This window comes from Lissotriton vulgaris, chromosome 2_1 (genome assembly GCF_964263255.1).
Source record: "Lissotriton vulgaris chromosome 2_1, aLisVul1.2, whole genome shotgun sequence".
NCBI lineage: Eukaryota > Metazoa > Chordata > Amphibia > Caudata > Salamandridae > Lissotriton > Lissotriton vulgaris.
Genome location: NC_141687.1, coordinates 1,834,601,853 through 1,834,625,577, shown reverse-complemented (window position 1 = coordinate 1,834,625,577; position 23,725 = coordinate 1,834,601,853). Strand labels below are relative to the sequence as shown.

The 23,725-nt window shown below is 45.4% G+C and overlaps 1 protein-coding gene across 3 annotated transcripts in view; it reads left to right on the top strand.

The window, feature by feature from the left end:
• DENND4A (DENN domain containing 4A) overlaps positions 1 to 23,725 on the top strand; it is a 598,128-nt gene that overhangs the window by 181,492 nt on the left and 392,911 nt on the right. For all 3 annotated transcript variants that reach the window (XM_086957985.1, XM_086957984.1, XM_086957983.1), the window contains exon 3: positions 22,337 to 22,396. The gene's annotated coding sequence lies outside the window, so the exon portion shown is untranslated. The remainder of the gene's footprint in view (positions 1 to 22,336; positions 22,397 to 23,725) is intronic.

The window sequence follows — 23,725 nt, the reverse complement described above, 5'->3', positions numbered from 1 at the left end:
GGGTTCTAGGGGCTGGGTGGATTAACAGTGGTGAACCTGGGGGCTTCAAGTATTATGGTGGTTGATTTGGGTGCCTAAGGACTTCTGATGCTTAATCACGATGAAGAAAAGAATCGCAGACTATGTTGCATTTGTGACGAAAAAGACATCTGTATTCGGCTTATTTAAGTGAAACATTGTGATGAATAGATCTACTTATTCTTTTGAATGTTATAAAAACAAGCCGGTGTTCAAATATCATGACTTTAATATATGAAACTATAAACAGTGATTATAATCTCAGCAGATAAACCAATTGCACTTAATCCAAATAGAACACTGCATCAGATTTTCTCTAACCCCGCCTGCTTGCAAGCGTCTGTTTACTGTTTTAGTATTTATTTTCCCAAATACTAGGGAACTACGTGTATAAATTGATATTTTATGTCAGCAGGAGAAACAGACAATCATTTTTCATTCTGAGGAGCATTAAATGTTAAATGGGGGCTTATAGTATAGCGTTGTCGCATTCCACGCTTTTATTTGATGTGGCTTAGAAATTCTCACAGACTAGCAACAAGTTGACGGTGGAGGATCAACGTGTTATTATTTTTAATAATATACTTTTTATCAAACGCTCTCAGTATATGCAGGCGGTTTACAGTCAGTACCATATTAATTATGCTCTGTATTGATGACAAGCCCTATTGTGTATTGCTTGTCTTTGTTCATTTTTTATTCTGTTTTTCCTCAACTATGTCGGGGGTTTTTTACCCATTTTTTTTTAAACATTTATTTTGAATGATTACGCAGTCTCATTCTTGCTTCTGAAATCCGTATTTACATGAATATACAAAAAGTATTAATATAATACAACCACAAGAAAGGAATCTCATTAATTAAAAGCAAAATAATGAGGAATAAATCAGTATAGTGAGAAAACAAAGGCAGAATTTAGACCGAGTGAAGGAAATAAAAACGGAATAATAATTGTTGGATTAACTCAAACATATCAACAGTAAACAGTCCTCCAAGCTCCTCTCTTTACTTGGACTCCGTGCTTTATTTGAGCCGGTGTTTGCAGGTGGGGGCCCACAGCACTAATTTTTGAGGACTTATATTTGTTCACAGACTTTGATCCAAAGCAAGAGAGAAAAAACACAAAAGGAGAAATAAGGAAGAGAAAGATCAATCAATCAATCAGGACATTTATAAAGCGTGCTACTCACCCACAAGGGTCTCAAGGCGCGGGGGGGGAAGGGGAGCTGCTACTGCTCGAAGAGCCAGGTCTTGAGTTGCTTCCTGAAGGAGAGGTGGTCTTGGGTAGGCCGTAGGTGGGTGGGGAGGGAGTTCCACGTCTTGGCAGCCAGGTAGGAGAAGGATCTTCCTCCGGTGGTGGTTCTGCGAATTCGTGGGACGGTGGCGAGGGCGAGGCTGGCGGAGCGGAGTTGTCTGGTGGGTGTGTAGAATGTGAGGCGGTTGTTGAGGTATTCGGGGCCGGTGTCATGGAGAGCTTTGTGATTGTGGGTGAGGAGCCTGAACGTGATCCTTTTGCTGACGGGGAGCCAGCCAGTGCAGGTCTCAGGTGGGTAGAGATGTGGCTGTGTCAGGGTATGTCCAGGATGAGTCGTGCTGAAACGTTGGAGTCTTTTCTGTAGTTTGGCTGTGGTTCCGGCGTAGAGGGCGTTCCCGTAGTCCAGACGGCTGGTGACGAGGGCCTGGGTGACCGTCTTTCTGGCGTTGGTGGGGATCCACCGGAAGATCTTTCGGAGCATGCGCAGGGTGTTGAAGCATGAAGATGAGATGGCATTGACTTGTTTGGTCATCGTGAGAGAGGAGTCCAGGATGAAGCCTAGATTGCGTGCATGATCCGTGGGCTTGGGGGCGGTGCCAGTGCAGGGGGCCACCAGGAGTCGTCCCAGGCAGAGGGGGATGGTCCCAGGATGAGGACTTCCGTCTTGTCTGAGGTTCAGTTTCAGCCGGCTGAGCTTCATCCATTCTGCGACGTATTTCATTCCTTCCTGGAGGTTGGCTCTGGCGGTGGCTGGGTCGTTGGTGAGGGAGAGGATCAGCTGGGTGTCGTCTGCATAGGAGATTATGTTTAGGTTGTGTTGGCCGTGGGATGGCTGCCAGGGGGGTCATGTAGATGTTGAAGAGGGTGGGGAGACAAAAAAAACAGTGCCAAAGGACAAAAGCGGGGATGAAAAAGAACCTGCAGGATTGAGGTAAAGAGGCAGGGAGTGTGGTGAATTAAGTCTATGCAGATTTTGTATTCGGCACCAGACCTTCAGTAGCGCCCTTCTGAACAGAATTCAATTACATAATCTTTAACAAATTAAACCCTTCCTGGAGTGCGGTGTCCAGTTCTGAATTTTCAGTCTGCAGTATTTTGTCCAGATCATGTGGGCCTTATTTGGAGTGCTATGTCCAGTTCTGGAAGCCTCCTCTGGAGTGTTGTATCCCAGTCTGGAGACCTACTCTGGGGTGCCTCGTCGGGAGTGCTCTGTTCAGTTTAGGAGACTTCCTTTAGAGTGCTGTTTCTGGTTCCAGGTGCTTCATCTGGAGTGCTGTATCAACTTCTACGGGCCTCCTCTCGGATGCTTTGTTCAGTTCTGAAGACTCTCCTGCAGTGCTAATGTAAATGATAACATTTAGTCTGTGATTGAGACCACTGGAGCCTCGAATCTCGAATAAGGCAACCTATGTGGGACTTTTTAGACTATAGCAAAATTGAATAAGCACCAGCAAATAAAAAAGTGGCGATGATGAAAAACATAACCTATTGAATCAATAAAAGGGACAAGGCTAAAATATAAGCAGACAGAGAAGTACATGAAGGAACAGTGGAGTTGCTAAATGTGAGTTAGTAGATGGAATGGTTGGTTGATGGACCAATGGCTGGGCGGTTTGGTTTAAAGAGTTAATCATATCTGTAAATGATGGAATGAATGCAGGAGAAATGAATAAGAAGATAAATGGGTGGATGTACACAGAGAGTCCTTCACAATTATCTTTGAAGCCAAAACTAGTCCATCTCTGGCATTGAAACCAACCAAGGCAGTCCTATCACAGAAAGGCACTAACTCATCACTACACATCAGAATGCTGTACTCCGTAGAATGTATGCAGAAAACACAGCAGTTTTGCCTGTCATGAGAGCCTAGTTTCTTGAGGTAGGTGCCAAGGAACATACACTGGGATCTATACTTGGGGCAAAAGAGTAATGTCTTGCAAGGAACGGTTGAACCTCCCCTTGGCGGGTTCGATGAAGATTTCTTCCAGATTGTATGCATTTCTCTGAGGTCTTATATTTTTCAGAGCTTAAAAGCTGGGATTTTGGGATCAGTATAGGAGTATGACATTCCATGAGCTGCGCTCATGATTAAATTAAACAAAATTGTATAGTGTATTTTTGTGGGGGGGGGGTGGAATTTTATATGATGCAAACTTAAATGCAATCATAACAATCATTCTCTGCGTGTGTACAAAGTCACACTATTAGCTTCTGTGTATATATCAATATCTTGTCAAATGTTGAGCCCTCATTTTGTAGGACATATGAGTATGTATGGGTATGTTTTTGTTTGTTTGAACAAATGTGCGTGTGTAATGTAGGATGCGCTTGGATTATTGTGGTGTAATTCTCACTATGTTTTTATATAAATTGCAAAAATATAATAAATAAACAAATTTGTTATTAATGTTTATTAATATAATTATTATTTAATGGGGTTTTTTTGTGCCGTATTTTGGAAGGCCAGTGTTTCAGGTTTGTGGAATTATATCAGTGACTATTAGCACAGTATGACTTTGTACACACGCAGAGAATGATTGTTATGATTGCATTTCTGTTTTCCCCTGTGTTCTCTGTTATTTGCTTCAGGGGCCCCCTTCTGTGTGAGTGGTTGTAGCGCAAACTTAACCTGCCGATATTGGAGCAATTTACACGAGCACCGGTTGCATTACAGAAGGACACATTCATTTTTGGTAGGCGTGGGGAGATTTAGTGATTTGCGTTGAATCACCGGATGTTGAGCGTTCCTGCTGAGACTCGAACCTGGTTCCCCAGTGTTGAGGTCGACTACTCTAGCAGTAAGGCCACGCCCTCTCTCCAAAGGGTAAGTGTTCAATTGAATGGTTTCTAACAGGCTGATAACTTCGTTTTTTTAAAATACCAATTTCTTTGTTCCAACATTGACCATATCTCGCTACTTGATATCCATTGCTGCCTGCTTCTTTGTGGTAGGCAATAGCTTTGTTTTGCCAATAAAGGTTGTCTGTTGCTCTCTCTCTCTGTTTATACCCTCTACCTCTGCATGTTGACGGTGTGATCCTTCTTAACAACTTACGAGGTAGTTCAACACAATATATCCTCCATCACTTAGCCAATGCCAGGATCTCTGATTGCTTTTATTTGGTTTTGCTCTTTTTTTGACAGATCAATCCCAATCGTTTGTGCTCTCTATAAAATGATTTGGCTTGACAGGGCAGCTGTCGCCAAGCAATTACGTGAGCATCACTAGAGGAGGGGTATTGGCTCCGTCTACACGTTGGGAGCTAGGAGTACAGGTTTTGATTGGGCAGTAATTGTGTGCTTCCACAAAAAAAGTGCTTCCCTTCATACTGCTGTTATTTTTATTTATTTATCCAGCTGCCCGAGCTTTAACTTTCAGGACCCACACATTACATTGTAATGCTATTAAGGTGTCTTAAATAGCTAGCTACTTCATGGTGTTTTTCTTTGGCAGGAGCACAGATGGGAGGAGGGCAATCATTAATCTACATAGATGTTTAGCTCTGGCCTGAGAGTGCAACTGTCACCTGACCTTTTAACCTACAACCATATTAATCTACAGCTCTTTGCTTCCACACAAATACATTATTGTGGTGTTAACTTATAATGCACATTATTCCTTTGAAGCCAGACCTATTGCATTGCCAATGCTTGTTTCCTTCTTGCTCTTTCCATATCTTTTGAGATATCCTCTGAGGCCTCTTTCTTTCCCTTTCACTTTTCAAAGTCGGAGTCCAACATGTAACTTCTCTGATTTTGGTTTTGGGTTTAATTCTATGCAGATAACACCCAAATCATTTTAGTCTGGACAAGTACAATCCATTTAGTCCAGTTCCACCCATCAGTGACTGAAATGGATCTGGAAATGTACTTTTTAGCCCTCTTCCCTTGGCTTTGTGTCCTCTTCTGCAAAAGTCCTTAAGAATATAGTGGTCAAGCTTTTTTTAGCTCAGATTTCTAGGAACTTCTTTCCATTTCTTGTCCCTGGCCGTCACCACATAGTGGCACTTGCTCTTATTGTTTCTTATCCAGATTACCACAATGGTCTTTGTGTAGGAGTGCCAGTTTTCCAGCTCAACAAATGTCAGTATATTCGTAATGTGACCATACTCAATCACACTCTATCTTCTGCACTAATCAGAAGATTTGTTGGCTTTCTGCTTAGGCTTAAATTGCCTTCATACCCCGTTGTCTTATTCACTGCTTCCTGTAGCATTGTGGGAAAAGTGGACTTACACTATAATCATCCACTGCATTCTTTATGCATCAACTTTTTCCAGTTCTTAATTTGTAAAAGAATAAGTGCATGCATAGCAGGTGCCAAATACCAAGCCAGTGAGTGTATGCCAGAATCCATCTAATGCCTCTTCTGTCCACCACCAGACACTCCCTTCCCCTTCATCTCACCTGCTTCCTTTGCTTTCCATTGTTTTTCGGTCATTCTCTTCCTCCTCCTTTTGTGTTTTTCTCTTACGTGCTCTGAATCAAACTCTGATGAGGAATAATACGTTCAAGTCCCCAAAAAGGAGTGCCGGTGGGCTCCACCTGCAACCATCAGCTCAAATTAAACACTGACTTCTCTCCTATTCCACTTTTAAATGTGCCTACCACGGGAGGCCAGCTCTCTTTCCACCTTTGGAACTCCTGTTCCATATCTGCATAGTCACCAGTATAGCTTTTTTTCCCGTACATTGATCAAAACTCATCTTCTCTTCTAAGCTTCTTTTTCTGCATTATCTATAGTTTTTCTTAGTCCTACCACATCGCTGCCTTTGGTGAACCTGTGCTGTTCAAGTACCCTCATTCATTCATTTATTTATTGTTTTTGAGCCGATACATTTATTGATTGATCTGTTTGCAAAGTCTTTCTTTGGTTTACTTAGCTATGTACCTCTTGTGTTTGTATGTTACTGTCTGTTTTACTGTCCTTTTTTAGGATTTGCCTAGACAGCACATGTGCTGTCTCTGCGAGACATTTTGTTTACATACTGTGGGCTTAGAGCCCACCCATGGCTTGCCATTTGTTAGCTTCAGTGTTACTCTCATTTCCTTCGTCCTCGCTTATCACGTCATCCAAGCATCATGTCCTCCTCTTATGTTTGGCCCTCCCAGGGAGGATGGACGAAATACTTGTATCCATCTACTGCTTCCATTTTTGGAGCTACTTTTTCCTTTGTGTTCAACCAGTCAATAAGAGTGCATATGCTATCAGTCCTTCTTCCATATCCCCGTCCATGTTTCCTATTTGCTCTCATCCATCCCCCCTTCTATGTTGCATTTTTCCCTGCCACCCCCTACCCTGTACTCTACGCCACTGCACTCTTATCTACGGCAGTGCACTCTACACTGCACCACTACACTACATCACTGCACTCTATGGCATTCTGCACCACTCTACTCCACTGCACTCTACTCTGCACCACTTTACTCTATGCCACTCTACTCTACACCACTCTGTACCTGTACACTTTAAGCCACAGCACTATACTCTGCACAAAGCTACTCTGCACTGCTGCACTTTACACCACTCAGTTTCAGTTTCAGTTTGTTTATTTATTTCGAAGGTTAAAAACCATCATGAAAATACATCACAGTAAAAAACATGATCACAAACTTTCTTAACAACACTTTATTAAAAAAGGGAGGTAAAGGGGCATCACTTTTTTAAAAAAAAGGGGTTTTTGTGAATAGTAGGACCAAAGTGCAAATGAGATACAAAAGCCACGCATCACATAATAAATGTCTCCCTTGCCTACCAATTTCAACAGCCCATAGTGTTTCTCAGTTTGAAAGCAATTTTAAGAAAAGTTATAATAGCACATAGGGTTCGCATTTCAGTGGCTCTTTGCAGAAACAGTAAAGCAGATTTGGCATGGGTGATTTTTGAGTCTTTTAGAACCCCTACTAAAAATCTTTGACGAGGTGTTTTAAAAAAAGGACACAATAATACAAAATGAAGGGTGTCCTGCGGAGACCTATTGTCGCAGCCGCAGGCACCCTTCTGCTCAATTGTTGGAGTAAACCCTGATGGATGAGCTAAATTGTGGTGCAACAAATTGAGCCTAAAATGAGTCATTAAAAACCTCTCATGCTGACTATACAATAAAAAGAGGTAGGGTTCCATGCCAATTTGATTCGAGACTAGCGAGTGAGCAACTACGGAGGATTTAATAGAGTCAAGCTCCCTCCTCCTGCCACCAAATTTATCCAGCAATTGCCCTTGTACCGAGTGGCTGGTATATATATCCACCAGGGATGGGTCCAAAAATAATCTTTGTTCATCTATTTCCCCCAGGGTATCTTTAATATATTTCAGCCAGGGGATTTGGAGACATTTATCTTTCGTCAGACAATCCTGGATAATCTGTCTGGATAATTCTGCGTTGGGATTTAGCCAAATTTTGATCCAGGCCAGTATGGGTCTCAGTCTAATCAAGTCTGATATATATGATATTCCCAGCTCATTGTGTGTTACTGCAGCGGAGGTGCTCAGCGGAAGTTTTAGCAGTTTTTTAAAAAATTTCTCCTCCTCACTTTGGATTAATTGAGCATCTCTGAAACCCCAGACTTCAGATCCGTAAATGGTTTTTGAGATGCTGACTGATCTATACAAAGTCAACACCTGCTCAGGGGACCACCTTCCCATTCGGCGAGCAAAGTTTGAAATGGCTCCATTTGCTGAGACAAGTCTCCTCGCCCTCTCCTCTACCAATGGGGCGAACTTCAGCTTCTCATCGAATAAGAGACCCAGATATGGGAATGTTTTAACACTGTCCAAAACATGATCCCCTAGTTTAAAAACGAATTTCTTCTGAGGTTTCTTCCCCACTATCATGATAAAGGATTTTGTCATATTTACAGATAGGTCCAATTTCCGCATAAAATCTGCGAAACCCTTGATTAGGAGTTGCAGTCCGACCGCCGTCCGGGCTAGGAGGACGGCGTCATCAGCATACAAAAGTACTGGCAGATGACGTGAGCCCACCTTTGGGCAATCAGTTCCTAGTGCTATTAGGTCACTCTCCAGGCCGTTTATGTAGAGGGAAAACAAAAAAGGTGCCAGGATACACCCCTGCCTCACCCCGCCCGAGCACAGGAAGGGATCGGTACTCACCCCCCCCCGCGCTGTAGCGGACCTTGGCAGTGGTGTTCCAATGGAGTTCCCTCAGGATGTTGATAAGATCCGGGTCAATTCCCAAGTTGAACATGATCGACCATAGTTTGGCTCTATTAACATTGTCAAACGCCGCTGCTAAGTCCATGAACCCCATATACATGGTACCTTCAGAGGCTTTAGTGTACTTGGCAGTGAGCAGGTACAGGTTGAGGCACTGATCGGTGGTTGATCTCCCCGTTCTGAACCCGTACTGGGTATCCACCAGAGTGTTATGGGTGTCAGTCCAGTCCAGTAGGCGGTTAAGGAGTGCCCTTCCCAGTACCTTGGCAGAGACGTCAATGAGCGAGATTGGTCTATAACACTGCGGGCTGTCCCTACAGCCTTTCTTGTAAATCGGGACAATCACCGCAGTGGACCATGATCTCGGCAGGCCCGTTTTTATGGCTGCATTCAATACTCTTGTTACCATTGGTGCCCAAAGGTCGGTGTTACTCAGGAAAAGATCCGGGGGGGTTCCATCTGGGCCCGGGGCTTTGTTTCGTGTTAACCCTATTATTGCCTTATGAACTTCTTCCAAGGATAATTCGAGTGTTTCCGCCCTTGGCCCCCTCCATATTCCGTCACCAATGTCTACATCCTGCTGATTGTACAGCGATTTAAAATGGGCAATCCATTGTTCCGGCAGAATGTTTGAGCTAATGACTGGGGAGCTTGAATCGTGCTGTTCAAGTACCCTCATTCATTCATTTATTTATTGTTTTTGAGCCGATACATTTATTGATTGATCTGTTTGCAAAGTCTTTCTTTGGTTTACTTAGCTATGTACCTCTTGTGTTTGTATGTTACTGTCTGTTTTACTGTCCTTTTTTAGGATTTGCCTAGACAGCACATGTGCTGTCTCTGCAAGACATTTTGTTTACATACTGTGGGCTTAGAGCCCACCCATGGCTTGCCATTTGTTAGCTTCAGTGTTACTCTCATTTCCTTCGTCCTCGCTTATCACGTCATCCAAGCATCATGTCCTCCTCTTATTTTTGGCCCTCCCAGGGAGGATGGACGAAATACTTGTATCCATCTACTGCTTCCATTTTTGGAGCTACTTTTTCCTTTGTGTTCAACCAGTCAATAAGAGTGCATATGCTATCAGTCCTTCTTCCATATCCCCGTCCATGTTTCCTATTTGCTCTCATCCATCCCCCCTTCTATGTTGCATTTTTCCCTGCCACCCCCTACCCTGTACTCTACGCCACTGCACTCTTATCTACGGCAGTGCACTCTACACTGCACCACTACACTACATCACTGCACTCTATGGCATTCTGCACCACTCTACTCCACTGCACTCTACTCTGCACCACTTTACTCTATGCCACTCTACTCTACACCACTCTGTACCTGTACACTTTAAGCCACAGCACTATACTCTGCACAAAGCTACTCTGCACTGCTGCACTTTACACCACTCTATTCTGCACATTCAACACCACTACACTTTAGCCCCTCTACACCACTCTATACCACTGCACCGTGCTACTGCATTCTACTCTGCACCATTCTCCTCCATTGCTCTCTACTCTCCGCCACTGCACTTTGTCACTCTACTCACACCACTCTGCCACTACACTTTAAGCCCCTCTGTGCCACTTCCCTCTGCTTCACTCTAAACAACTACACTCTACCTCACTGCATTCTATGGCACTCTGCACCACTCTACTGCACTGCACTCTACTCTACATCACTGTACTTTATGCCACTGCACTCTATGCAGCTCTACTCCACTGTGTGCCACTGCACTCTAAGCCACAGCACTATACTCTGCACCACTGTACTCTACGCAGCTGCACTCTACTCTGCTCCACTGCTCTCTACACCACTCTAATCTACTCTGCACCACTGTTCTTTATGCCACTGTACGCCACTCTACGCTATATCACTCTACGCAACTGCACTGTACGCTACCACCCTACCCTGCACCCCTCTACACCACTGCACTCTATTCTGTGGCACTCTACTCTGCACCACTGCACTCTACGCCCCTCTACTCTGCACCAGTCTACATGACGCCCCTGCAATCTACTCTGCACCACTCTATTCCACTACCCTCTGTGCCACTCTACTCTGCACCACTCTATGCCCCTGCACTGAACCCTACTCTGCAGTACTGCACTCTGTGCAGCTGCACTTGACTCTGCACAATTGCATGTATTGCCAATGCACTTAATTGCATTCTACTCTTTGCCACTGCACTCTACTCCTCTCTACTCTGCATCACTCTATGCCACTGCACATTATGCCTCTGCACTCTATGGCACTCTTCACCACTCTACTCCACTGCACTCAACTCTGCACCACCGAACTCTACGCCACTCTGCTCTACACCACTCTGTGCCAGTACACTCTAAACCACTGTGCTATACTCTGCACCACTCTACTCCACTGCACTCTATACCACTCTGCACTTCTCTACTTAATGCCACTCACTCTACGCCACTCTACTCTACACTACTCCACACCATTGCACTCTACTCTACACCACTGCCCTCTACTTTGCACCAGTCCGCACTAAAAGACTGCAATGTACTCTGCACAAGTCTATGCCACTGCCCTCTGTCACTGTACTCCACACCACTCTAATGTACGCCTCTGCACTGAACTCTACTCTTTATTACTGTACTCTATGCAACTGCACCCTACGTCACTCTACTCTGTACAACTGCATTTATTGCCACATCACTCTATGCCATTCTACTCCACACCACTCTACTCTATGCTCTTTTCTGTCACTCCACTCTGCCCCACTCCGCCCTACTCTACTCTGTCACTCTACTCTATGCCATTGCACTGTACAACACTCTATGGCACTGCACTGTACGCCACTCTACTCTATTCTACACCTCTCTACTGTGCTTTACCCCAGGGCACTTTAGGCCACTATGCTCTACTCTGCACTACTCTATGCCACTGCACTCTACTCTGCACCACTATATGCCACTGCACTCTATGCCACTCCACTCTACCCCATGCCACTCTACCCCACGCCACTCTACCCCACTCCACCCCACTCCACGACACACTACCTCATGCTACGCCACTTGAGTCTGTGCCACTTTAGTCTACCCCACTTCACTCTACACAATTCTGCTAAACTGTACTCTATACCAATCCACTCTATTCCTCTGCACTCTACACCACTCTACTCTGCCAGTCCACTCTACTCGACTCTACACCACCCCACTCTAAGCCACTGCACACCACTCCACACCATGGCAATCCTCTCTGCTCTACTCCACACTACTGTACAACATGGCTAAAAGACATTGGCAAAGCCAATAGCTCTCATGTTGGGGAAACCAATTGGCTTTTCCAATTCTTGTTTATTTTCTAACGTGTTGGTCCATCTCTGGATTAGACTGTGGGTGTCATAAAGAGGATAGGAATAACGGGACATCCGTGTGAAAAGACCAGTGTTTTCAGTGGCACAACCACTGCCAGCTACATCCATGGGAATCCACTGATTAGGGTGCCTGACACCAGTATCAAAGGTGTTTCCCAATTTAAAGCAGCCTCTCCAGTACCAGGAGTGTCCTATCTTCATGGGAACACCATGCAAACCATGGCGGTTCCACACTAAAGAAAACTATTAAATTCCACATGTGCTGAGAGAACTCACGAGGCGTTATCGATATTAGTTACATTTTTATGAAGACAGTCCCCCCTATTTGGGGTCTTTCATTTTAACTAACTCACTGACCACACCATCGACCAGCTTTGTTTCCCCAACACCTCCCATACCGACCACCCCTACCCCGCAAAGCCCTACTTCCATCCAGATGGCCTAAATGCAGCCTCGGGCACACCCCAGACCATACTTTGTGGCCATGCTCTACTCTGAAGTAATCTGCTCTACCCCACTGCACTCTAAACTACTCTACTCCACTTTGCGCCACTCCACACTACGCCACTGTACTCTCCCCCACTTCTTTATGCCTCTGCACCCTACCATGCACTACTCCACTCTACGCCATTTCACTTTACCCTGAAACTATCTACTCCGACACTATATAGTCTATGCCACTGCACTCCACTACTCTCTGCCACTCACTCCACTACTCTCTGCCACTCACTCCTCCTCTCTGCCACTCACTCCTCCTCTCCGCGCCACTCCTCCTCTCTGCGCCACTCCTCCTCTCTGCGCCACTCCTCCTCTCTGCGCCACTCCTCCTCTCTGCGCCACTCCTCCTCTCTGCGCCACTCCGCCTCTCTGCGCCACTCCGCCTCTCTGCGCCACTCCGCCTCTCTGCGCCACTCCGCCTCTCTGCGCCACTCCGCCTCTCTGCGCCACTCCGCCACTCCGCTCCTCTGCGCCACTCCTCCTCTACGCCACTCCTCCTCTACGCCACTCCTCCTCTACGCCACTCCTCCTCTGCGCCACTCCTCCTCTCTGCGCCACTCTTCCTCCTCCTCCTCTCTGCACCACTCTTCCTCCTCCTCCTCTCTGCACCACTCTTCCTCCTCCTCCTCTCTGCACCACTCCGCCTCTCTGCGCCACTCCGCCTCTCTGCGCCACTCCGCCTCTCTGCGCCACTCCGCTCCTCTGCGCCACTCCTCCTCTACGCCGCTCCTCTGCGCCACTCCTCCTCTACGCCACTCCTCCTCTACGCCACTCCTCCTCTACGCCACTCCTCCTCTGCGCCACTCCTCCTCTCTGCGCCACTCTTCCTCCTCCTCCTCTCTGCACCACTCTTCCTCCTCCTCCTCTGTGCACCACTCCTCCTCTCGGCGCCCCTCCTCCTCTCTGCGCTCCTCCTCTTCTCTGCGCCCCTCCTCTTCTCTGCGCCACTCTTCTCTAAGCCACTCTTCTCTACGCCACTCTTCTCTACGCCACTCTTCTCTACGCCACTCTTCTCTACGCCACTCTTCTCTACGCCACTCTTCTCTACGCCACTCTTCTCTACGCCACTCTTCTCTACGCCACTCTACTTTACACCATTGCACTGCATCCCACTCTTCTCTAAACCACTGCACTCTACGCCAATGCACTCAGCACCACTTTACTCAAAATGAATGCACTCTACTCCAACTACTCTGTCCAGCTGCAGTCTATGCCACTATACCATACACTGCAATACTCTACGCACTGCACGCTACACAACTCTATGCCACTCTGTTCTTCTCTGCATCACTGTACTCTACGCCACTGCTCTCTACACCACCCTTCTCTATGCCACTGCACTCTACGACACTACTCTGCAAGATTGTGCTTTTCACTACTGCACCCGATGCCACTGCACACCATTCAGTCTGTTCCTGCACACTACGCCACTATATTCTACTCTGCACCACTGTACTCTCTGTACCACTCTGCTCTGCACCACTGCACTATAGTCTGCACCACGTAACTCTACTGCACTCCACGCCAGAGCACTCTATGCCATTACACTCTATCACTCCACGTCACTCTGATGTATTCTGCACCACTGCACTCTACAACACTTTATTCTACGCCACTGCACTCTGAGCCCATGCACTCTACACCATTTTACTCCTATACCCTACTAACTTTTTGGCCATGCTGAACAGCAGAGACGCTGTGTACAACATGGCTAAAACATACTGACAAAGCCAATATCTCTTGCATAAGCGAGGCACTATGGCTCTGCCAATGTTTGTTACTCTAAAGCTGCCAGAGCTTCTTTGCGGTGGACAAAAGACAAGTTTAAATTTGGTAGCTCACGGTGGCCATACTGTAAAACTCCAAATGAGTTCATGTTTGATGGTATTTTTTCTGGCAGTCAGTTCTTTTCTTCTCTTTCTCGCTTTAGCTTTCTTGCTGTCGGTCTGTCTTTCTGGTACAAGTTTCAAAATGCCTGAAATCCGGATTTTTTCTGGGTGCCCATTCGCTGTTTCATTTGTCCCAGTACTACTTTGTTCTGTCTCTTCTATAGTCTATTTAAGACTGCTTTGTCTCTAGATTTTCATTATCTCTGTGCTCTACCTCTTTCTGTTTTTCTTCTCTCTGGGGGCATTTCACTTTTCTGTCTGATCAGTATTTTTTGTCTCAGTTTGTACTTTCCAAAGAGAGTTTGTTTCTCTTTGACCCTGGTTTGCACAGGCTTTGCGCCTATCTGTGCTTTCAGTTTCTTTTACTCGAGCTTTCATTTGGGTTTGCGCCTGTCTATACTTTCAGTTTCTCTTATTCCAGCTTTCGTTTGCTGCCTGCTTGCTCTCCCCGCAGAGGCCCCTGCAGCAACTGGTTGCTTGTTTTACGAGCAGCCAGCCAGCAGAGCAGATGCATGCTGACAGGGCTCGTGAGCGTTCCTTCCTGGAGCCCCGCTCTCCCCGCCCCTGGAGCATGAAGGCTTCTCGTGCAGTTCAAGGTTACAGCCGCCGAGCGCACATTCCTCGGATCCTGATCTCAGCTGGAGGAGGACATGACTTTCATCAGAGGGCGGTCTTTGGGGACGCCTTGGAAGGTGTCCCTTCCTCCGAGGCGCTCCTGAGCGGGGCTTAGAGTTCTGACAGGGAGGTTGGAGGGTCGGGTCCGCGTGTCTCCGGGCCCCTCTTATTCCTTGAGTAAGGTGCCGGTCTGCCAGTCAGTGCGCTGTCCCTCTCCTCTCCAGACGCGTCTTAAAGCCCTCAAAAGGGGGCGGGCTATGAGCGGGCACCTTTCTGGGTACCTTGGCCGCGCATGGAGTTCCGCACCACCCTGGGACGTGTTCAGCAAGAGTCGAAGATGCTCTGAAGTCGGGCCAGCTGATGAGCATGTCTGTTGTTTCTGAGAACTAAAGCGGATATACCGAATGATAAGCTGACTCATACGGTAAGCGTGAGCATTTAGGCGATGACTTTGTCTTTGCATGTAGGAGCAGCCGGGAGGCGCCGGGCGCAGATTCAGTAAGACTCTCGGAGCAGGAACTGAAATAAACAGATGTTTATGTCCGGTCAGGGTCGAGGATACCTCCCGAGGTGTGTTTTTTTTGTGCAGATTTATATAGCGCGAACTCGACCCGAAGGTATTGGAGCGCTTTATATGAGCACCAGTTGCATTCATTTTTGGTAGGCAGGGGGAGCTTAAGTGACTTGCCCCGGATCACAGATGCTGAGCCGACGCCAAGGCTCGAACCGTTCCCCAGCTCCAAGGCAGCTCTGGCCGTAAGACTACATCCTTTCCTGTGCTATGCTCTCTCTGCTTTCAGACGGGGATGACCTCGTCACAAGGGCCACCTATGATGCGTGCTTGTGGGTCCACGCCGAGCCTTCCTCCAAATGCTCCAAACCCCTCTCTGGGCTGTAAAGCAGTTAGACGGCCGGCTCGAGCTACAGCCCAAACAGAAGTTCCTGACAAGTAGATTCTCATTCACAATATAGTACTGAGAATCTACTTGTAAGAACAGGTTGGAAAAACAGAAATTTAAGAAGCATGCAGAAGCGAAGAAACGCGATGTAGTTTTAAAATCGATAGATGATGTGAAATCCCCCTATATGCCTTTTTTAGTAAGCAGCAATTACTTTTAAGGCACATTATAGGTTAGAGCGTGGTGACCCCCCCCTCGCCCCCCAACTACCAGAGGCCAAGAAACGGAAGCAGCTAATAATGAAAAGCATTTGTGTGAAGGTCGTAAGTCCATGATTCCGAAATCGGTGTGCTTCTATATTTTATTATACAAAGCTTTTTCTACAATTAAGAAATTGTTATCGTTATGTCGCCTTCATGAATAAACATAAGTGATGCAGTTAAAGGAATTTGCATGAGTGACTCCCCTCATGCCATTTCAGGGAATACTTATGGATTATGTATTATCCATTTTTATTACTTGGAGAGTTTTGTATGGGACGCAACATGTCCCATGCTTGTAGCTTTGGCTTTCTGCTATAAAAAAAAATCAACATTTAAAAAAACGCTAGCATACGAAAAAGAAGAAAACATCCTTCATGTGTTTCAGGGCATAATACAAGCAGATAAGATAACTGGGTGGCTAGAGTGCTTGCTTTAGAGATTTTGTGTATAACCTTCAGATAACAAAAACTTTTTTCTGGACTGATTAAAAATGTGTCCTTCTGGTGTTGATAAAACGAGCATCATTCTGTTCCGTAATAATATCGTTTAGTATTCGAAGTAACAAACATTTCAGTTTGAGCTACATAAATATGAGATAGATATGTGAAATTTGAGCTATGTATGTAGAATGATGGTTATTGTATTGTATCAAAATAATGCTATGTATGTTATACTGCTGTATCTATGCTGCGATATATCCCACACTATGTAGGCTGCGATAATGCTATGACCATTGTAACTCTATCTTGTGTGTATGTATGCCATGCCTTAAGCTGTTTATAGGCGTAAGATACCCGCGTTCTGCTACTCCTCATGTCTAAAGAGTGATGTGCCATAGGGCTCTGACAAGTTCTCAGTTCTAAAAAGGCGAGGCACCTTATGATCTCCTGCAAGTTCTTGCTTCTTAAGAGTAATGTTTGTATTTTAAATTGCATTTACTGCTCTCTCATGTACATTAGCTAGTTTGTAGTTATGAGAAAAATAACATCACTCTTTTATTTACTGTTATAATGCTAATTTATATTAAAGTCTGGGGTAGACAACACAGCTGTCAACCTTACCCATTGCTTACTATATATATTGAGTGGGCTTGGGGGTCCATCATTTTCGACCACTGGCTTCATTGGACTGGACTCTTTAAGCCAATGGCTTGAGACTTTGTTAATCACATATCGAGCCCAGTGTAGTTCCCCCTCACCTCATCCTAGTGGCTAATATGTGTTTCCTTCCGCCTCCCTCATGCGTGCATTGTTAGACACCATTTGGGGGGCAGGGGGAGTGTGAAGGGTAAACAGTGGCTTCTTAACGTGGTAGTTAAGCTCTTTTGCCACTGCTTTCCTTGGATCCGTACTGCTACGGCTCAACAACTGAACCTAGTACAATCTTTTCGACATTTGACTGTCAAGTAGTAGGGGGCGGCAATCATAGGCTTCCCAGGGGATTTAGAGGGTGGGGGGGGGGGGGAGAGCTCAGAACTCAACACTCAACAGCCAACCAGCAGAAAGATTAATTTAATGTCCAGCCCAGTGCTTCTCTTTTATGTAAAAATAAAGTACTTTAATACAGCAGTACTTAATATTACACATGCCAATGTAATGGGTAAGGTATGCAGAGTTGTACTAAGCTGTATTCTAACAGTGGGCTGCTATGCCTGCACCTTCCTTTCCCTTCTGCTATGGTGGAGATCCCTCTATTACCACCCCTACGCCTCTACAGGCTCAGGCAAGAATAGACTCGAATCAAGTGTAGGTGGCTCAAAAAGTTCTCACTGGCTCGATGAGCAACTCATTTCAATGTTTTTATTGTTCCCTTTACACATAGTCTTGAGCGGGTGCATCCAGCTCGCCTCAGTCTATTGTCCACTGGTGCAGGCTGAACCCTACGGGTTATCTGCTGGTTGCTTGTGCCAGTCTGTGCAGTGGATGCGAGTTGAACTTCCACCATCACAGCTTGACTCTTCTTTCATAGGGGTAAAGTGGCAACAGCTTCTCTCAGCACACGATTTGTGGAATAGTCTCTGGGAGGTCGGTCTGCGACAACCTCTGACTCCAGCAATGGTAGCCCTCCTGATCAGCTGTGATCAGGGGTTTAGGAGTGGGAGTTACACCTTCTAGGCTGAGTTATTTGCGGTGGTGTTTTGGGGCAGTTGTGGTCTCCGGGCCAATCAGGGTTCTCTATTTCGATGGCAATGTGATTTTCCTCCACTTGTTCTAAGCTGCAGCACCAGTCTTTCACGCCTGGAAAGGACTTTCCACGTTTCCCCCGAATCTGTGCTCTAGTACAGTGTTGATACAGCTCATTCTTGATCTGCCCTGAGGGATTGGGCGAGCCCTTTAACGTACAGGTCACTCCCTGATCGCTATCTTGTGTCATCTACTTTCCCTGGTGCTTCTCACATTGTGAACATGCTGGGCTGCTCTTCCTTGATGGTCTCTCTTCCTGCCTGGCCAGGCAGACTCCTTCATTCTCTCAGCAGGCAGACTTCTACCCTCTTCAGGCAGACCCTCAGCTCTTCTAGATTGAAATCCAGACTTCAGGTGATTTCTTTCACCTTTGAGAAACTAGCTGCCTGAATGACTCCAGTCCTGGGTGCTGTGCTTAATTTGTAAAATATTAAGTCCAGGTGCTCACATTTTTGTAGGATGCCACACCCACTATCCCGCCTCCACCCACTTCCTCTACGGGCTTCACCCTCTTACTCTATTTGTCGCAGACACATTAATATCACTCGGGTAGCACAGCAATCGGGATTGTACTGCAGGTCATTTACAAAAAAACAAACGTGGGCAACAAATGAGGGGTTCACTTTTCCAGGGGCGTACCTCAACCGTTAAACAACATACTTCGCTTCGCACCACAGTACTAGCGTGTATTAAAATGAAACATTACATACTTTGCCTTTTGGTTTTAAATAGAGGCCTGCTGCTGCGCGAGTCAGGGCGGCACACGCTGCTTGCCTCCTGAGTTGACTCAACTGACTAGCGCCCCTGCAGTTGCGCAGTACTCTTGAGCGGGTGAAAATTGGGGACATTGGTCTGATCTGCATTGGTCCAACTCCTCAAGAGGAAAAATGATTCAACACCAAGAAGGAACGGACGGCGCCGTGTGCTCCCATTCCCTACCAGAGCAGCTGCTAATCCCCCTTGGGTAGGGTGGCACCAAGGAGGCGGATTCCAGTTTTGTGTTAATCCCTGGGAATACATTTTAAAATCCTGGTGACCTGAGCCTCTCACCTCGCTCTGGTAAGCTACCTTCGTCAACCCCAAGCCTATCTTTGGCTTACCTATGCCAAGGCTAGTCAGGCAGTTATTGCTTTACTTTTTTGCTCAAAAGTTGACAATACAATGGCTAACTGGCCATTTGTTGCTATTTGTCAAGCAAGACCAGCGGCATACATAAGATTTATAAGAGTTGAATAATATCTCTAAGGTTTCCTAACTCGAGGGGGACTTAGCTAAGTGCCCGTCCCAAAACTGCCCCATAATTATTGTCATCTATTAATTGTTATGTTATTTGCCTTTCTCTATTCTAGCCCACACACCTGTTGATGCAAATTTATTTAACACATCTGAAAAATTATTTCCGATAAATGCTAACCAATTGGATACAAAGCCGAATCCTTTTGTGAAAAAATAAATCTGTGTGGAAAAACAAATCTAAACACTGTAATGAAAATCAAATTGCAATAACGCCCAAATATTTAGCATTGATCAACAAAAAAGAAATGACAAAAATTAAATAAATTATGAGCAAAACAGATTTGTAGCAAGACTGCATCATTTAGTGTCAAAAAAGACACTTTGCTCCCTGACTCACTTGGTTTTGTGGCTAATATATTTTGGCTTGTATCCGAAACGAAAAGCCTTTTGACATAAAAAAAAACATGCAACCTGAAAATCAAAATATGGAAAAGGTTTCAGCCAAATTATTACGTCGAATTGACAGTTTGTGGAGGCTTGGGCCCTATTTTCAAATCATTTCTCCTCTACTAATAATCGGACAACTTCGATCTATAATTTTGTGAGGCACCGAAACCTTTGCCATGAACTGCCTACTATATCATGGCTAAATTAGGCCTGCGTAGCCAAGGTACTGACATACTCATACTGACTAACGCTCTGTGCAGTGATTCTGCTATTCAGCTGGGCTGGATGGGAGTAGAAAGTGTCCAGCGTGACATAAAAACTGAATGCCTCTTTATGTTACAAGGGTCAGCACAGTGCACCAGGACACAGTCCGGGAGAGTTTGAGTTAGCTGGAAGCCCTGCGATGTCATAAGACAGATGGAGCTTTATAATTTGTAAACTACTGTTAATGTGTGCCCTTCCTGTATCTGAGGCGTACTTGGAGGGCTGGAAGGTGCTGTATAATGTGTTCCGTGCATGTAAAGCGCTGTGCGGTCTCATGGTAGGTGCTATCTGTGTAACATGATTGAAGAGCGCTGTCCGATATGAGGGAAGAAAGTACTGTGTAATGTGTACCCTGTAAAAGCAGTGTGAGATACGAGTACAGAAAGTCTACTGCTTGTAATCTATGATGCCATCTGTGGTAAGACGGTGCTACAGAATGTGTAAACTGTGCTTAGAGCGCTGCGAAGACTGATAAGTTATACTGTAAATCAGCCAAACAATTTTGGATTTACCGTATGCCGAAAGGACGAGTGTAATGAAGGCTTGCTTGCATGAGCACAAAAGAACAACAGTATTGAATGCAAAGGTGGTTTCAATGTAGAGTTTACTTTGGCTTTAATATCAATCACAAATGTGAAGTGCACCACCAAATAAGAATTCCAAAATAATTTTGTCCATCAAATTGGTGCAAATCCCAAAATCCTTTATCCTTCACATCGGTATTGTTAAAACAGCCAACACGTTTCGTCCAGCTTCCATGGACTTCATCAGGGCTGTGAAGCATTCAAAACATATAGTGTATAATGCAACAAATATAACGTCTACAAAGACTAGCAGTGACCCATTTCTACATACAAAACACCTCAATATTTAAACCAAAAATCCACACGTATAACTACACGGACAGTATTTACACTTTAACACCAACCTGATACATAACAATAATAATATGATAATGAAAAAAAAACGAAAAGAAAATATATCAGGGATAATTTAAGGAACACTGAACCGTCAATAGTCTTGGCTAGTCAGGGACGAAAGACATGCTATTTGTTTATAATAACTTGTTTGTTTAAATTGAATCCAAGGCAAGGTTATAGGTTAAAAAGAGTGAATGGTTAGTAAGGCCCGTTTTTAGAGGTGTTTAGAACATGGAGGCAGCCAATGAAACATACCGTAGTATTTAGTCATATTCTTCTCTGACTGTCATCGGTATCAGCACTGTATGGTTCCTGTATGTTAGTGTTTTCGTTCTGGATACCTATTCCCTCATGAATCCAGGGTAGGTTCAGCGACACTCCACGTCTGTGCATAAGGAATGAAGTAATGATAATCTTAAAGTTAGGACCCACTGTTCAACGTAAGTGGTCCCCATGGAACCCATAGGACTCTGTAATGTCTGTTCCCAAGTGGTAATTTATATAAGTGCTTTATATAGCTACAATATACCAGGGCCCTCCTATAGTAGGTGGCTTGCATGAGCACAAAATTACAACAGTATTGAATGCAAGGGTGGTTTCAATGTTGAGTTTACTTTGGCTTTAATATGTAAATCTGTGTCTGTAGGCGTTTGTAGATTAAATCCATGCTTAGTGGCATCGCTAGTGCTTGTTTATATAGCTTCAGCCCTGGGACATGCATGTGCTATAACAGATGTCACCCTAAAGAAACTCACGGAGCCTCGTTTTATCAGTCTTGGTCAGATGAATGCCTCAGTCGGCCCTGTCAGGATTTGTACCTGTGATTTCCAGATTATCTTCTTAAAGACAGACACACTAAGATTCTTGGCGCCAAACACACACATTAACAAAACCCTCCATTTTAGCACTGGGTGTATTTAGCCCTTTATTCGGCCCCTTTTCCTAGGGTTGATTCTGTTTGCTGCCAGCTCTGAACCTCACTGCCATGGACCACCTATTCCTAGCTGCTGAGTTTTCTGTCGAGTGCAGGAGGCAGTTTCTAGAAGGAGCTTTTTTTAACTACTTGACTGTAGCTTTACATTTCTCCGGTGTTACCCCTCTACTCTGCATCACATTACTCCGCCTCCTCTGGTCCTCTGCTAGTTACAGGCTCCAGCTACCCACTGGATGTCACTGGTGCGGGGGAGGGAACAGCCACTCTTACTGTCCCAGCGCCAAACCAACCCACCATCTTGGACTATGTACCTGTCAGCTGATTCTGTGACCCTGTACCCCACCTTCGAGACAGCGCCTCTGGCCGGACGTCATTCCTGATAACCCATTTCATTTATTTCACAGTTTACCCACTGGGATCCGAAAACATAATTAGGAATAGCTGGAGCTAAGAAACGTCGGAAAGTAAGTTGTCTACTATGCATTTTTATTTCCCATAATGTCTGATTATAATGTATTCCAAGCATGCGTGGTGGAATCTGTGCCCATTACTGTCGGTAAGCTTGTACTGATGTCACACTTACACCTGTACTCTTTAAAACCTACTTTACTCTCCCCAATCCGTGGGCAGTTCCTCGCACTGCCTCAGAGTATACATACAGCCTATCCACACTGCCCACTAGTGTCTGCCCCCCCCCCCAATTGAGCATTTTCACACTGCCTTCCATGGAAACTTGTCTTAATGCCCCCACTACCACCATTTACCGTCCCCCAACAACGTTAACTTCCTCACATTAACTTGCAGTGCCAACGGGTGACACTGCCCCCTCTTTCTGCCAGATCTGATTTCTGGCAATACCAGACACAAGTGAATAATGGAAAGCGCGTACCACTGCTTCCTGTCTGACCACAGTGCACTGCCTTGTACATGCCACTCTGGATCTCCCCAAACGTCTCCTGGCAAAGCTCTTACAAGATGTCTGCTGCCACACATTGTAAGCCAGCCTTCATAGGGGGACTGTGACTCTAGGCATGTACTACTTTTGTGTCCATGCCTGTAAACGTGGTGTAGATTCCAAAGAGTTTGGTTCCATAAGGTACAAAGATGTCCCTAAAAATTGATGCTAATATGGCTGAGCCACATCTTCTACCAATGACTGGCCTGGCCTTTTCATACACACGTGTACAGTACAAAAGAATCGCGCATCGCCTGCACACAGAACCCAATGACAACCTGGTCACATGGTTTGGAGTGCGTGGACGCAACTTACCCTTTCCAGTACACTAGTGTAGACCTCTACATCTCTCACAGCAAAACATTTCAACAGTAAAGGGAAGCTGCTCCTCCCAAACCGACTCCATGGGCACCGCCCTGGGCCGCCCTGGCTGTGTGCGGCCAGAATTAGTTCCAGAAACATTAACAAATATGCCCTAACGGTTTTAGGAAGTTGTACCTCCAATGGAGGTATGAATCCCTACCAATAAGAGCCCTCACTAGCCGTTGGCGCGCTAATGTTCCCAGAAACTGCCCAGCGTGCACTACGGAGGTAGAGAATGAGTTACACATAGTTTTCTTCTGCCCTTCTTACCAGATTCTTAGGAAGAAGTGGATCATCCCTATCTGCAAAAACCTGGGGATCAGGCAATGTTCTCATTCCTATCGAATATTAAAAACAGATTTATCCCCATTAATTGTTTTTGCTGTTACGAAATTCCTGGCTACCATGTGGAATATCAGAAGAAAGTACATGGTAAAATGAGATCAAATGTATTCGCTTACAATGCCCAGGCGTT